We start from the raw sequence: 15,426 nt of genomic DNA, 5'->3' as shown, positions 1-15,426 counted from the left end.
AAAAATATGACAAATACACTATATCTATTCAACTTAATACAATACAGTTAAGGCTGCAATATTTATATTAGTCTATTTAAGTTTTCGGAATCCTAGGACAGAAATGTAAAAAAAATCGAAAAATAACCAAGTTGTTATTTCTGGGGTACATCAGCGACAAAACTTCTTGATACAAATTCCACTCAGTAATGACGATCGCAATCTTGCACTGCGTTGATATTTTTTAAAAAACGCATAGTTAATATACTGTTTTGTTTAACTATCAACAGATTCAGTAAAATAGGAAAGATAAATAAAAGCGATCGTTTGATGAAAGAGTGGAGCATTTTTTTCAAGGTCGTATTATATTTGAACCGGGTCAAGGTCATTAGAGCTGCAGTATATTTAAGTTATATTCTATTCCATTTCATTCTGTTCAGTTCAAATCAATACGAGAATGAGTCAATAATAGATTACGATAAATTATTTTACTTCAAAAACAAATACATTTAATCTAATCCTATAATCATTTTTAATATACGTATATTTAGGCCACAATTACTCTTAATTATACTAAATAAAAAAAATAATTCATGTAACTAATTTAATCTGCACTATTTCAAAATTTAATTTGAAAACAATTCTTCCTACATTAACACCGAAGATATTTTTTTGGTCACAGATATTTGTATAAATACCCGAGTGTATTTGATGTAAGAAACTAATACATATTCGCTGTTGCAATTTTAATTTCTCGTAGATGCACGATATAAAAGAAGTATTGTTAGATTTAAATATTACCACCACTTCTGCATTTTTGTGTTTTTAGATTTTTAAGTAAAAAAAAAAAAATTAAAAATTTGGCTTGAGTCTTTTTGTAACTGTTATAAACATCCTCCGTGGGGGAGTAATAGCGCACTCATTCGCTATTACTCCCCCATTTTTCATCTGGAAGGTTCTTTCTTTTTTTCTTTTCCTGTTTAGTCTCTGGGAATTACCGTTCAGATATTACTTCAGAGAATGATTAAGGATGTTATGTATGAGTGTAAATGAAGTGTAGTCTTGTACAGTCTCAGTTCGACCATTCCTGAGATGTGCGGTTAACTCTTTAACTCTTTCGGTTCGTTAGCGACTTTCGGCTTGCAAAACATTATTTAGCCCTGCTTTTTGCAACCTTTGTGAAATTAAACCGAACCAAAATTCTTGGGGTATAAATCGAGGAGTAAATTTGGTATGCAAACTGAAACGGAAAATGAACGGTTTTAAACAGAACAATTATCATCAATGTTTGAACAACATAATGTAAATGAAAACAAATAGAAAATTTATGAATAAAAGAAAAATTAATAAAAAATAGATTTAAAAAAATAAAAATCACATACTTTTTGTTTTTTTTTCTAAAAATTATTAAATATCAAAATGGTTACTGCAAACAAAGGCAAAAAATATCAAAATTGCAAACATTTCTTCAAAGTAGTGGTTCAATGTGGCCGCCTCTCTGTTCAATGCATAGTTCAGCTCGGTGAATCCATGCTAGCTGGACACGTCTAATAGCATCAATATTATTCTTAAAAGTAGCTTCAACTTCGATATGAAGTCTCAATTCTTCTTATGTGCCAATACGAGCGGAATAAATTAATGACTTCATCCAATCCCAAAGGAAAAAGTCGACTTGCGTGAGATCGGGAGATCGAGGTGGCAGTTTTACTGGCCCGTTTCGACCAATCTATTGCTTACTAAATGTTATTTAAATGATTCATCATATCACGATAGTAGTGAACAGGTGCGTCATCATTGAAAAACCACATCTGCATTCTGCAAGTGGAATGTCTTCCAAGATTTCCATCAGATTTGTTTCCAAAAAAATGCAAGTACCACTCTCTATTGAGCTTTGCCAGTAAGAAAAAAGGGCTTATAAGATCGTCACAAAGAAGACCACACCACACATTAAACGAAAAGTGCGTTGGAAGGTCTTATGGGGAACCATAAGACCTTGTAGCAGTCTTATGGGGAATCCAATGGGTTGGTCTAGTGATAAACTAGTCATTGCAAATCAACTGATTTCGAAGCCGAGAGTCATAAGGTTCAAATACTAGTAAAGGCAGTTAGTTTTATATGGATTTGAATACTAGATCGTGGATACCGGCGGTTGGTGGTTGGGTTTCACTTAACCACCCATCTCAGGAATGATTAACTTACAACAGAGCATACTTCATTTACATTCATACATATCATCCTTATTCATCCTCTGAAGTAATACCTTACGGTGGTTTCGGAGGCTAAACAGAAAAAAAGAGTCTCATGGGGATTTCTTCTGCCCAAGTGTGTTTCGATAATTTACAATGCCACTTCTTGTAAAACAGGACTCGTCAGTAATTTGGATATTAATTAGGAAATCGGGATGATTTTCACATTTCCTAATTAACCATGACAAAATTTCATCTGTTTATTAAAATCAGGTGGTAATAACTCTTCTACACGTGTTGTATGGAACGGGTGTAATTTTTGCTCACGTATGTTCGCCACACGCTTGTGAAAATGAAAGCGATGTGACAATCATCTGATGCTTTAGGTGGGAGGTAATTGTTCCGCATTCAATACTGCTTATTAAGCGTTGGCATTTCTCACAAAACGTTCATGACCAGCATCGAATCGCTGTGATTTAAGCATATCTGTTTCTCGAACTCACCTCTATTAAAGCCTCAGATGTTTTACGATCCGATACTCTTCGATCTCAATAATTTTCTCAGTATTCATACACAGCAGCCAATCCATTTTTATTTACTTTACCGTAAATTACATGTTTGTTTACTCTCCAAATGAAAACAAATTTGTGGTATCACCCATTCTGAATGACTGACCAAACAATAACAGCACACACACCGCTCAAATGAATATTCAAATGCTAGACGCTAAACTTAATTTTTGATCAGCTGTTATTGCCAACCCATGAAAAAATAAACATTTTTATTTTTTTTTTGAAGGATTTAAAAAAAAAATTATTTGTATAATTTTTAGCATTTGTATGAAAATTGTTCTGTTTCAAATTGTATCATTTTTCCGATCCAGTTTCTTTGTTTTGTTTATAATTAAAGTTGAACTTCTCAAATTTGTTTCATTTTAATGAACATTATTTACATTAATTTTCTCATAATTAAATTCTCTACAAAGTTAACTAGAAATTTTTACTTCTTTATTTGTAAATTAACAAAGTTATTTTATCCCAAACCTAAAAAAATAATATTTTCCCACAAAACGTTTTCGAGTTTTACCTCATTTTTCTTGAAAGCTAGGTAAGATAGAGATCGGGGACCACTTTCATTAAATCTCTTAGATCAAAAATTATAAGGAGGCTTCAAATTTACTCCTCGAATTGTACCTCAAGAATTTTAGTGTGGTTTAATTTCACATAGGAAGCAGAATGCAGGGCTAAATGTTTCGCTAGCCGAAACTCGCTAACGAACCATCTTCTGACCCTAAGGTTATATGAACGTTTTTTCTTATTTTTGGCTATAAAATCATCTACTGAGAGATTGCTGTGCAATTTATATTGAACTTCATTTGTTTTAATTGAGTGAAGGGGACTTTAAGTTAAAATCCAGAAAAATTTTCAGCAAAAGTTACCTCATTTTATTTCAATTTTATTTTATTTTTTGTCTGAAATATTAAAAATTATTGTCAGTGATTGTTTAAAATTTTTCTTCTTTCATTTTTTAACTCGTAAGTTTTCGGTAGAACATGTTTATATTGACTCAATTCATAAATTAAATTTTATTAGAGAGATAATTATTTTTCAGAAAGATACAGAGAGACAGAAAGAGAGAGAGAGAGAGAGAGAGAGAGAGAGAGAGAGAGAGAGAGAGAGAGAGAGAGAGAGAGAGAGAGAGAGAGAGAGAGAGAGAGAGAGAGAGAGAGAGAGAGAGAGTGAGAGAGAGAGAGAGTGAGCATATGAGCAAGACAGACAGCAAGAGGATGAAGCAAATGGTCAAAATTAAAAAAAAAATTTCAAGGAAAGTTGTTTCAAACTAAACGTTTATTAATCTGGTTTAGTTGAAAAATGTAAAGTCAATTAAAAATAATAATTTTTAATTTTTTAACGTACATTTTAAGAGGTTTTTATCAAATTAAAAGACACAACTGCCAACCACTTAGTAAACCTTAATTTGGCACAGACTTATAAATGATTATGGATATTACTGTTAAATTAAATAATTACTATTAAGCGTAAGCTAAGCATATTTCAGATAGAAAATATATGTGCACTTTTTTGTTAACTTTAATTTATATTCATAATACATTTAAAATTACAGTCAACAGAGGTTTCGCAATTTGTTTGATTGTTAGACTATATTGATGTATGTAGAATGATGTCATTCTGATATTTAAAGTCTTTACATGTTACATTTTCTACATTTTAGGCGAAAAACCATGAGTTATGGTAAGAATTTTTAATAAAGTAATTATATACATTTTTCTAAAGTCATTTTTAATGTAGAATTGTAAATAAATTTGAAATTACATAAATAGAAATAAATAAATAAATAAAATAAATACATTCATTTAACCAGTTAGATGAATATAATAACAAAATCACATTATTACCACCAGCATATAAAAAAAAAAATTATGAAGAAAATACGACAATTACACTACATCTATTCAACTTATTGGATACAATACAATTAAGACTGCCATATTTAGTTTATAAAAAAATCTTGTAACATCTTAAATATAAATATGAGCATTCAATTTAATAAATCACATAAAAACTGAGTTATAAAGGGGTTTTGCTTGATTACAGATCATAGTGTGATGGAAGGATTTATAGTATCCTCACCTTACATACTTGAATGGAAGATTATCTGTAGAATGAAAAGAAAATTATTTTCAATACAATGACAGAAAAAACAACAAAATAAAACCTGTTAATTTTCAGCTAAATAACAGTGCCCAAAAGAGGGAATAAGAGTTATTCTATATGCAAAGATCATTTAAAATAGCAAAGTGAAAGTCTATCACCAGGGTTGTCATCAAAGGCAGTACAAGTAGTCTTTAGGAACTGTTTCTTCATCATTATGTAAGGCCTATGGTAGAGTGATAGGTAATTAAAACTTTCGATATATATTCCTTAGAGCAAAACATTCTATCAGGATATAAACTGCTGTTAATGAAGGGCTATAAAGGTTGGCAATTTTCAAGCTAAAATTACAAAAAAAATTAGTAAGAAAACTTAGGTTAATTATTACTTAAAAAAATTTAATACGTATTCCCTCATTCATAACTGATAAGCCTTAGTTCATAATTGATAAGTTTTTTAGAGTGATAATGTTAGTCTTTTCTCTGCACTTCTTCTTTCCTGTATCTTGGGTTTCCAAGAGGCCTAACGCTTTAGTATTTTTGGAATGTTACCTGCATTTAGAATAAGAATTGAATTTCTCAAATTTCAATCTTTTTTTGTAGACGCTAAATTAAATTTTAAAGTAAATGAATGTAAAACTATTTTCTCGGCACTATCTTAAAAAATTACAAATTTAAAATGCTATTGAAAAAGTATAATCTTTTTATGTTATAGGGAGATTTGTTTTAAAAATCGTTTTTATTTATTATTTTTTTTTAAATCTATGTTCTTCCTCGATGAATCAAGAGACCTTGCCAATGTTGAGGGAGCTTGAGTGCTCAGTAATACAGTGTAGCTGAACCGAAGGTGCAACCATATCGGAGAGGTATCTGTTGAGATCCAGAGTAAGGAATGATTCCTGAAAGAGGGCAGCAGCTCTGTCAGTAGTTGTTAAGGGCGTAGGTCAGGACGACTTAAACGGCCATATCAACGTCACTCAATCTGTTGAGTACTACGCAGCTGAAAGCAATGAAAAACTACAGCTACTTTTTTTCCAAGAAAATGTAGCTCTCTGCATTTACATATAACAAAGATGGAGGCGCCTTCCTTGGTAAAATATTCTGGAGGTAAACTAGTCCCCCGTTCGGATCTCTGGGTGGGGACTACTAAGAAGGTGTCACCAGAAAATTAAAAAATAACATTCTACGAATCGGAATGTGGAATGTTAGAACTCTAAAAATGGGTGGTAGGTTAGAAAATTTAAAGAGGGAAATGGATAGGTTAAATATAGATGTAGTAGAAATTAGCAAGGTTCGGTGAGAAGAGGAAAACGACTTTTGATTAGGTGATTTTAGAATAACTACCTCAGCGTCAAATAAAGGGCAGGCAGGAGTAGGTTTCATAATGAACAAGAAGATGGGGAAGTGAGTAGAGTATTTCAAAAAGCTTAGCGACAGAATCATTGTAATAAGGATTAAATCAAAATCTAAGTTGACAACGATTCCTAACATCTATATGCCTTAAAGTATCCATTATGATGATGAGGTAGTGTGTATACAAAGAAATTGATGAAGCAATTAGATACATAAAAGGGGATGAAAATTTAATAATAGTTGGAGATTGGAATGCAAGCATTGGAAAAGACAAGAAAGGAAATATTATAGGTGAATATAGGCAGGGTAAAAGGAATGAAAGAGGGGACTGACTTATTGAGTTTTGCATGAAGTATAATTTAGTAATTGCCAACAGTCAGTTTAAAAATCATTATATAGAAGAATATACACATGGAAAAGCCTAGTGATACTGCAAGGTATCAGATAGATTATATCATGGTTAAACAAAGATTTAGAAATCAACAGACATTGATGGCGATCATAATTTAATGATAATGATATTTATAGATTGGAGTTTAAAAACCTGAAGAAAAGGTTTCAGATGAATTAGTGGAATTTAGAGAAGCTTGAGGAAGAGAAAGAAAAGAAGATTTTTGATGAGGTCCTTGTAAGAGGTCTGAGTAAAAACAATAAGGTAGAAAATATAGAAGAAGAATGGAAGAATGTTAAAAAGGAAATTCTTAAATCAGCAGAAGCAAACTTAGGTGGAACAAAGTAAACTGGTAGAAAACCTTGGATATCAAAGGATATATTGCAACTGATGGATGAATGTAGAATGTATAAGAATGCTAGTGATGAAGAAGGTAAAAGGAACTATCAACAATTAAGAATTACTATAAACAGGAAGTGCAGATTAGCGAAAGAAGAGTGAATTAAGTGGAAAGAAAAATGATCATTGGTAAAATAGATCGAGCATACAGGAAAGTTAAAGAAAATTTTGTGTTAAATAAATTAAAATCTAATAATTTGTTAAGTAAAGATGGTACACTGATTTATATTACAAAAAAAATTTATAGGTGAGTGGAATGTATTGAAGAGTTATACGGAGGGAATATAAAATACAATTAGAAACTGATGTTACAGAGGATGAAGAGGAAGTTGAAGAGGATGAAAAGGGAAGTACAATACTGAGATCTTAATTGAGAACTATTGATGGCAGAAAGGTTCTTAGGATAGGCAGGATACCTGCAGAATTACTGTGCAGTGCAAGTGAGGAAGCGATAGATAGATTATACAAACTGGTGTGTAATATTTACAAAAAAGGGAAGTTCCGTCAGAATTCAAAAAGCGTGTTATAGTCATGATACCAGAGAAAGCAGGAGCAGATAAATGTGAAGAATACAGAACAATTAGTTTAACTACTCACGCATTAAAAATCTTAACTAGAATTCTGTAGAGAAGAATTGCGAGGAGCGTGGAAGAAGTTCTAGGAGACAATGAATTTGGTTTCAGGAAAAGGATATGAACAAGGGAAGCACTTTTAGTGCTCAGATTAATAGTAGAAGGAAGATTAAAGAAAAACAAACCAACATACTTGGCATTTATATACCTAAAAAAGTCATTCGATAATATAGACTGGAATAAAATGTTCAGCATTTTAAAAAAATTAGGGTTCAAATACAGAGACAGAAGAACAATTGCTAACATTTACAGGAACCAGCCACAGGAATAATTGAAGAACATTTGAAAGAAGTTGCAATAAGAAAGGGAGTCCGAGAAGTATGTTCCCTATCCCTGTTACTTTTTAATCTTTACATAGAACTAGCGGTTAATGATGTTAAAGAACAATTTAGATCTGGAGTAATAATGCAAGGTGTCAAGATAAAGATGTTACAATTTGCCGATGATATAGTAATTCTAGTTGAGATTAAAACAGATTTAGAAGAAACATTAAATGGCATGGACGAAGTCCTATGCAAGAGTTACTGCATGAAAATAAACAAGAACAAAACGAAAGTAACGAAATGTATTAGAAATAATGTAGATAGACCATTGAATATCAAAATAGGAAGAGAAAAGATTATGGAGGTAGAAAAATTTTGTTATTTAGGAAGTAGAGTTACTAATGATGGACGAAGCAGGAGCAATATAAAGTGCCAAATAGCACAGTCGAAACAAGCTTTCAGTCAGAATTATAATTTGCTTAAATTAAAAATTAATTTAAACGTCAGGAAAGCATTTTTGAAAGTAAATGTTTCGAGCTTAGCTTTATATGGAAGAGAAAAACTTGGGACGATTGGAGTACCTGAGAAGAAAAGATTAGAAGCTTTTAAAATGTGGTTCTATGGAGAATGTTAAAAATCAGATGGGTGGATGAAGTGACAAATCAAGAGATGTTGTGGAAAATTTATGAAGAAAGAAGCATTTGGAAAAATATAGTTAAAAGAAGAGACAGACTTATAGGCCACATATTAAGGCATCCTGGAATAGTTGCTTTGATATTGGTGGAACAGGTAGATGGAAAAAATTGTACAGACAGGCAATGTTTGGAATATGTAAAACAAATTGTTAGGGATGTAGGATGTAGGGAGTATATTGAAATAAAATGACTGGCACTATATAGGAAATCTTGGAGAGCTGCATCAAACCAATCAAATGACTGAAGAAAAAAAAAAATTATGTAATATTTTTTTAATTACTTTCTTTTCTTGTAAGAATGTCCTGGAAAATTACCATCTTTCTAGGGGTAAGTCCTTTGGAATATATAAAATTAAAACAGTCTCAATTTGGGTTAGATATATTTATCAAGTAGGATTTGTAAAAACTGGTTTGGGTATTTTTATATGTATTAGGTGTTATTAGATAGGATATAAATGCACCCACTCAGATCTAGATGTAGAAGTTACTTTCTTCAATGTCGAATATGTGAAACTATATCAAATAAAAAAAAAATAATTTTTTATTATTTTAAAGGGAAATTTATTTCATTGTATTTCACGGAAAAACTACATAATTTTTTTTTCCTTTATTTCTTATGACTGACGGAGTAAAATATCTGAGGTACAAGTGGCATTAGTTAAAGCTGCTTTCTCTGAAAGTGATAATGTCATTACATAGCCAATTCGTTTAATGAACAGAGTGAAAGCGTAACTGTTCATTAGTGAACAATGGTTAATATCAACTGGGTTTCAAATAGTATGTTGATAAGCAATTTATTCAGGTGAGTGAATATAGAAAAAAAAATTTACATAAACATATAAGTAGCCGTAAGCAGTTGTGAGATGTTTGTTATTCTTAGGAATTTTTTTGGCTTTTTTGTCTTATGTTACGGAACCTAATCGATCTTGATATTAATAATTATAAGTTTTTTTAGATTTTTTGAATTATATATATATTTATATCTACAAAAGTTTATGTTACTAAATATGATCATATATAGTTATTTAGAGAATCTACTGTATATATTTATTTCCAGCAAAACAAACAATATAATTAGGCTTACCACAAAGCATTTCTTGATGAATTTCCTGTTGATAATTATTATTAAAGATAGTTAATTGTGAAATTATTTTTAAGAATCATTAAATTCTCATAATATGACACTGACAAACGTGCTGTTTTCCTTGTAACCATATTTTTCTTATATTGCCTTTTATAAACTAACAATGAATTGTTGATGAGAAATTGATAAGAAATCTAATTTTATTACTAAGATATAGTAAAACATTTGATAACACTGTTCATAGTTTAAAACTTGCTATGACAAAGGTAGAATTTTCGGCTTTAGAAATATGTTCATTTTAAAATTTATTTACATTAATTAGTGTAATGTAATTTCGGATAATTAATAAATTTCAGGTACTAGGTAATTAATATTACCTTCAATCGTATTATGAAACGGGATAAAATTTGACATAATAGTTAATTTTAATATAAAATTTATTTAATTTTTATTATTAATAAACAAATTTTTCTGCTGAAGAAAAATTTGTTTCGGGTGTTTTGTTCTGATTTGGGTGTCTATTTCTGATTTGGGTATAGGATTTTCCATGGACGAATGAAATTACAATAAGGCATTAGAGAAATAAAACAGGACAATGGTGATGCGGGTTAAAATTAGAAAAAACAGACCTTCTTAAAGCTACTATATTTAACCAATAAATGATCTGACTACTAATCCCCTATTCTTATTCCCTTTTTGAGTAGAAGAAGTATATTCGATGCATTGTTTTCCCCAGAAAGGATTAAATTCATTTGTTAATTTTCACTATATGCCCAAAGCTTTTTTATGGCTGCTATGTAAGTAACGCAAATGAGGTACAAGAATCAGTGTTTTTTTTAACACATTCTTTACACGTGTCCTCACTTTGTCCAATATAATGGGAGGTACTAGAGTACCTACTTAAAAAAAAAGGATCTGCTCCTATTTGTCTTTCTTTTTTCTTGAAATTAAAGGAATTTTTAAGCTGAGAATTTACACAGATCGATGACGACATTCATCTAGCTGTCGTAGACTGATGCAAATTACAGATTGCAGAGTTCTTTTAACGAGATTCATTAATACGTCTTCCGATCTTTAAAAAAATCTGATGTGGACAACACATGACTTCCTTGCACGCCTATTAAATTATATTTACTCATTTGAAATGAAAAAGTACATAACATTTTACTCCATTAAAAACGTTTGATATATTTTCATTTTTTTTTATTATTGAATAATTTAGAATAACTTTATTTAAATTATTATTCATCGTAATTTATTTTTTACAATGATAGATTAATAATTAAAGAAAAGGAAGATGAAGTCTGATTCGAACCGATGTGCCTTCCCCTAAGATCCAAATATTTCATTAATTAAACTTTTATTTGGCTGTAACTCTGGAACCAATGAAAATAAGTATCACTTATGATATATTGTTGAAAAGATTTCAATGAGGGCTTATTACTGCATTTAAGAAAAAGTCCAAAATCCAAAATTTTTTTGACTTTGGGTTTTTTGGACACTTTTGGTTCTGTCGATTGAAATAAAAAGGGGAGGTGCACAAGTAGATGTTACAACAGCCCTAAATCCAAAATTTCAACATCCTACGGCTAAAAGAGTTACGAGAGTTACATAATATTGAGTTACGAGAGATACATACGTATGTACATACTTATGCACATACAGTCACACCGAAACTAGTCGAAATGGATTCAGTGTTGGTCAAAACGAATATTTCCGTTGAATTCCGGAAATCGAAATTTTTCGCGATCACAATACTTCCTTTACTCCGTACAAGTAAGTAATAGATGACTATCAACGGGGAATGCGATGAAACGTAGTTCGTAGAAATATTTTTGTTACGACTAAAGATTTGGACTTATATAAATTGTTCTCAGTTTATGGAAAAATGATTCTTATTTATTTTTTTATATTTTAAAAAGTTTTGTGATATGTATAAAAATCTGACTTATTTTTAAAATATCAGATTATTTTTTATTAATTTCAAATATAACAGTATATTATATTTGAAATTAATTAATAATTATTAATTAATTAATAATTCTTCAGCTCGTTGAAGAAGGTCGGAAAAACCAAGACACTCTTACTGTACTTACTTTCCCCAATAAACTAACATTTGCTGTTTTGTATTCTGGTAAATGGTTATGCCACATTTTTGGGAGTGTCGGGTCTAGTGTCAGGTAGTCTCTCTCTGTATAAAATATATCGATCATTGAAGTGTTTATCTAGGTCCAAGATCAATTGTCTTGGGATACTAACAATCTACGTTTTTAGTACAGTTGTCATTAAATGTAATTTAAAAAAAACCTATTTAATAGTTAACAGGAAGGAAAAAAATGAACTAAAAACTAACAAAATTACGTAAGTAAAGAAAATAATTTTTTTTGTGACCAAACTCATAAAGTTACATGCAGTTTAGTGGATTTTTTATCACAGATAGGTATCTGTTGCAGAAGTATACTCTGTCCAGTTTGTAGTTATAATAACACGAAAAGAAACAACAGCTCCCGAATAGACTGTTATTAGTCAGAAATCCACCTTAACAAGTGAATTTAGTTTTTTATTACCATATCCCACTTTTTTAGTATGATCGCTAGTATTTTAACGTTAACACCAACACAAGATGTACATATATATACATTTTTAATTTCCTAGCTATTGTCGTCAACAAAAGGAAAGAAGTGCTGTGTGATAAAATTAATCTTCTTCCAGGATTCTTGTATTAATCGAAATTTTGAGATACTTTCTGTTGAAAAAATCGATTATAAAGTTCTTAAATCGAAGTTTGAATCGTGTTCTTTATATGTTGCGACAAAGCAGCTTAATTCAATCCTTGGCCCGGGTAGCTCGGTCGGTAGAGCATTAGGCTTTAAACCTAAGGGTCCTGAATTCAAGCCCCAGTTCAGGCGCTGGTTTTTTGATTTTATTTTTTTATCATTCATGGATTTATTTGGGGTCTGATGATGTCTCAAAAAGGTTGAATCTAGAAATCAAGAATAGTAGGGTAATTAGTTCTATTACATTTTTGGGAAAATTAAATTGAGGATATTTGGTCATAAAGAGAGGGGTTCATAAAGAGTGCGGGGAATGTAAACAAGAAGAAATATAATTTTGAGAGTAGCTTTGTGTTTTTATATTGCTAGTAAATTCTAGCAATATTCTATAAAGTAGCAAGATAGCGACATACTCCGCTTCAACCGGATCTTGCCTCATCTCTCTATAATGAAGTTTGAACAATTGTTCAAACAAATTGTTCTAACAAGTTGTCAGAACAATTTCTCCAAATTGTTCTGATGAAACTTTTCCGAAGTTTAAAATTAGTTCACTGTAATATCATTCTGTAACTTTTATATTATATCTGTTCAGAAAAAGTAATTAGAATATCAGTGAGGTTTTGTTTCCTAACTGTGAAAGTGGCTTAATTAATACAAAACAAACCACAATACCGTTTCTATTTCCCGGTATGGGAATAAATATTAAAAGTAAATCGCTGTGCCGAAATCAAAAGAACAATAACCAGAACTTTTTTAAATGTACAAAAGTATATATATATATATATATATATATACATACAAAAGTAAATTAAATTTTACTAAAATAAAATTCAAGCAAGAAAATGGCAAACACATTATTTTGATCAATAGTAGATCGATTGGAAAGAAGAGAGATTATCGGCAAATATTTTGACAGCTCTCATTTTTTACTCCCTTTACAACTGGTCTTCTGTGCGCTCTGTACAACGAATGGATAAGCTAACTTCCGTTAAATAAAAAGAGAGAAAAATTATTTCTCAACAATTTTAACTGCAGGGTAATTTATTGGGGCATATGGTCCACATTAATAATATTGACAATATTAAGTACAAGTTTACAGTGAAACAACCACAAAGAAGCAAACAGTGTTTAAAAATTTTAATGTGATAAAAATTAAAATAAAATTTTAATAGGCTTGTGTGAACATAAAAATAAATTTAAACTGACAGATTAAACCTTCATTTTCAAATTCTCTTCACGTATCTATAAATATTTACTAAAATGGTGACAGGGAGAAACAAAAAACTGAAATTGGTGTCCTTGGTGGTTGGGCCTAAATGCTAAATGATAAATATAAAATAAAGCAACCACGTTTTTTGTTGGATATGAGAGCAGTAATGAATTGTTTGTAACACTAACTATTTGAACGCTGAGATAATAGATAGTGAAACTGAAAAATAAATTTAATTACTTTTTATAACATTATTTAAATTTTATGAGTTATATTTGTTAGATTAAAACATATGTGCAGATATCACAGCCCGGATAGCTCAGTCGGTAGAGCATTAGGCTTTTAACCTAAGGGTCCTGGGTTCAAGTCCCAGTTCGGGCGGGTTTTTTTTTGCTTGTTTATTTTTGTGTACTATCGAACAACTGAAACTCAATTTATTTTAAGAAGATGAAATTAGTTTACAAAATAGGCTACTTAAATAAAAAATAATTAAATTTTTCAATAATTTCGACTGTACCAGCCCTTATCTAAATCAAGTCTATTTAAAATAGTCTTGATTTAAAGAAAAAAAACCGCTCGTTCACAAAAAGCCCAAAGAAACGTGAAACGTGATGAAAAAAAATGTATACAGAAATCTACCAAAAGACTAGCCAAGAGAAATAACTCTCCTGAGGTTGATTTCTTAAATATTATAATAAATTTATATATATGCATACTAATTTTCATTTACCTAATAAGTTTACCTAATACTAATTCTCAAGAATTTACTCGTGAAAAAAAAAGTTCAAATCTTCTATGTGTTATGTAATTGTCGCTTAAAATATCTCCCACTTTAAGTGAGAAAACTTACTTTTAGTCTCTAGAGTAAATCCCCCTGTAGAATTAGAACATACGTAAAAACAAAATCAGTCCATTTGGCGGCTTCATCATACATAAAAATAAAAAAAATTATATACGATCGTATTCATATTATTAGAAAGCTCCCTAAAACAAGTGAAAGATGGTTTAGTAAGTCGTTGTGCTTCAATTTTGGCATGTTATCGTAAAAATTGTGTCTCTCTTAGTTCTTCTGCACAGTTAATACTCCCTGAATGCATGAAACGTTTACTACTTAATGTATGCTGTCTGTTGAAAAGTGATGCACTGTCTGGAGGTTCAGATATGAATGTAGATGACAGATCATTTGTAATAACCCACCGGGTTGGTCTAGTGGTTAACGCGTCTTCCCAAATCAGCTGATTTGGAAGTCGAGAGTTACAGCGTTCAAGTCCTAGTAAAGCCAGTTATTTTTACAGGGATTTGAATACTAGATCGTGGACACCGGTGTTCCTTTGGTGGTTGGGTTTCAATTAACCACACATCTCAGGAATGGTCGAACTGAGAATGTTGTGACTACACTTCATTTACACTCATACATATCATCCTCATTCATCCTCTGAAGAATTATCTAAACACGGTAGTTACCGGAGGCTAAACAGGAAAAAAAAAATTTGTAATGCAAACCGTTACTGTTATGGATGTACCATCATCAGTTGTGTACTTTCATCCTAAAGTATTACCTGTTCATGAAATCGATCCAAATTCTGATGAGTTCCCGGCTCTGATACGTTGTTCTATTGAAAAAAATTGAGATTATGGAGCTTATATTGTTGAAAATAGGAAAAATTTATTCTTGCGGTCGGGACTTAGACTAATGAGTGGATACAGATGGTATCTGGTGTACCAACAGTTGCTCAAGTTGATTCTGGTAAGTCATCTTTGTAATCCACTTTCGGTTCACATTCGATCAT

General features: G+C 30.8%; 1 protein-coding gene and 1 non-coding gene across 2 annotated transcripts in view; one reads left to right on the top strand and one right to left on the bottom strand.

Moving 5' to 3' along the window:
• The window catches only part of LOC142320327 (protein THEM6-like), a 172,149-nt gene that overhangs the window by 61,099 nt on the left and 95,624 nt on the right, over positions 1-15,426 (bottom strand). The gene's annotated exons all lie outside the window — the stretch shown is intronic.
• Positions 13,945-14,017, top strand: TRNAK-UUU (transfer RNA lysine (anticodon UUU)). The gene has a single exon. It is a non-coding gene; the product is annotated as a tRNA-Lys (tRNA).

The sequence above is a fragment of the Lycorma delicatula genome, chromosome 2 (assembly GCF_047948215.1).
Source record: "Lycorma delicatula isolate Av1 chromosome 2, ASM4794821v1, whole genome shotgun sequence".
Lineage (NCBI taxonomy): Eukaryota > Metazoa > Arthropoda > Insecta > Hemiptera > Fulgoridae > Lycorma > Lycorma delicatula.
The sequence above is the reverse complement of the archived record's forward strand: the minus strand, read 5'-3'. Positions and strand labels throughout refer to the sequence as shown.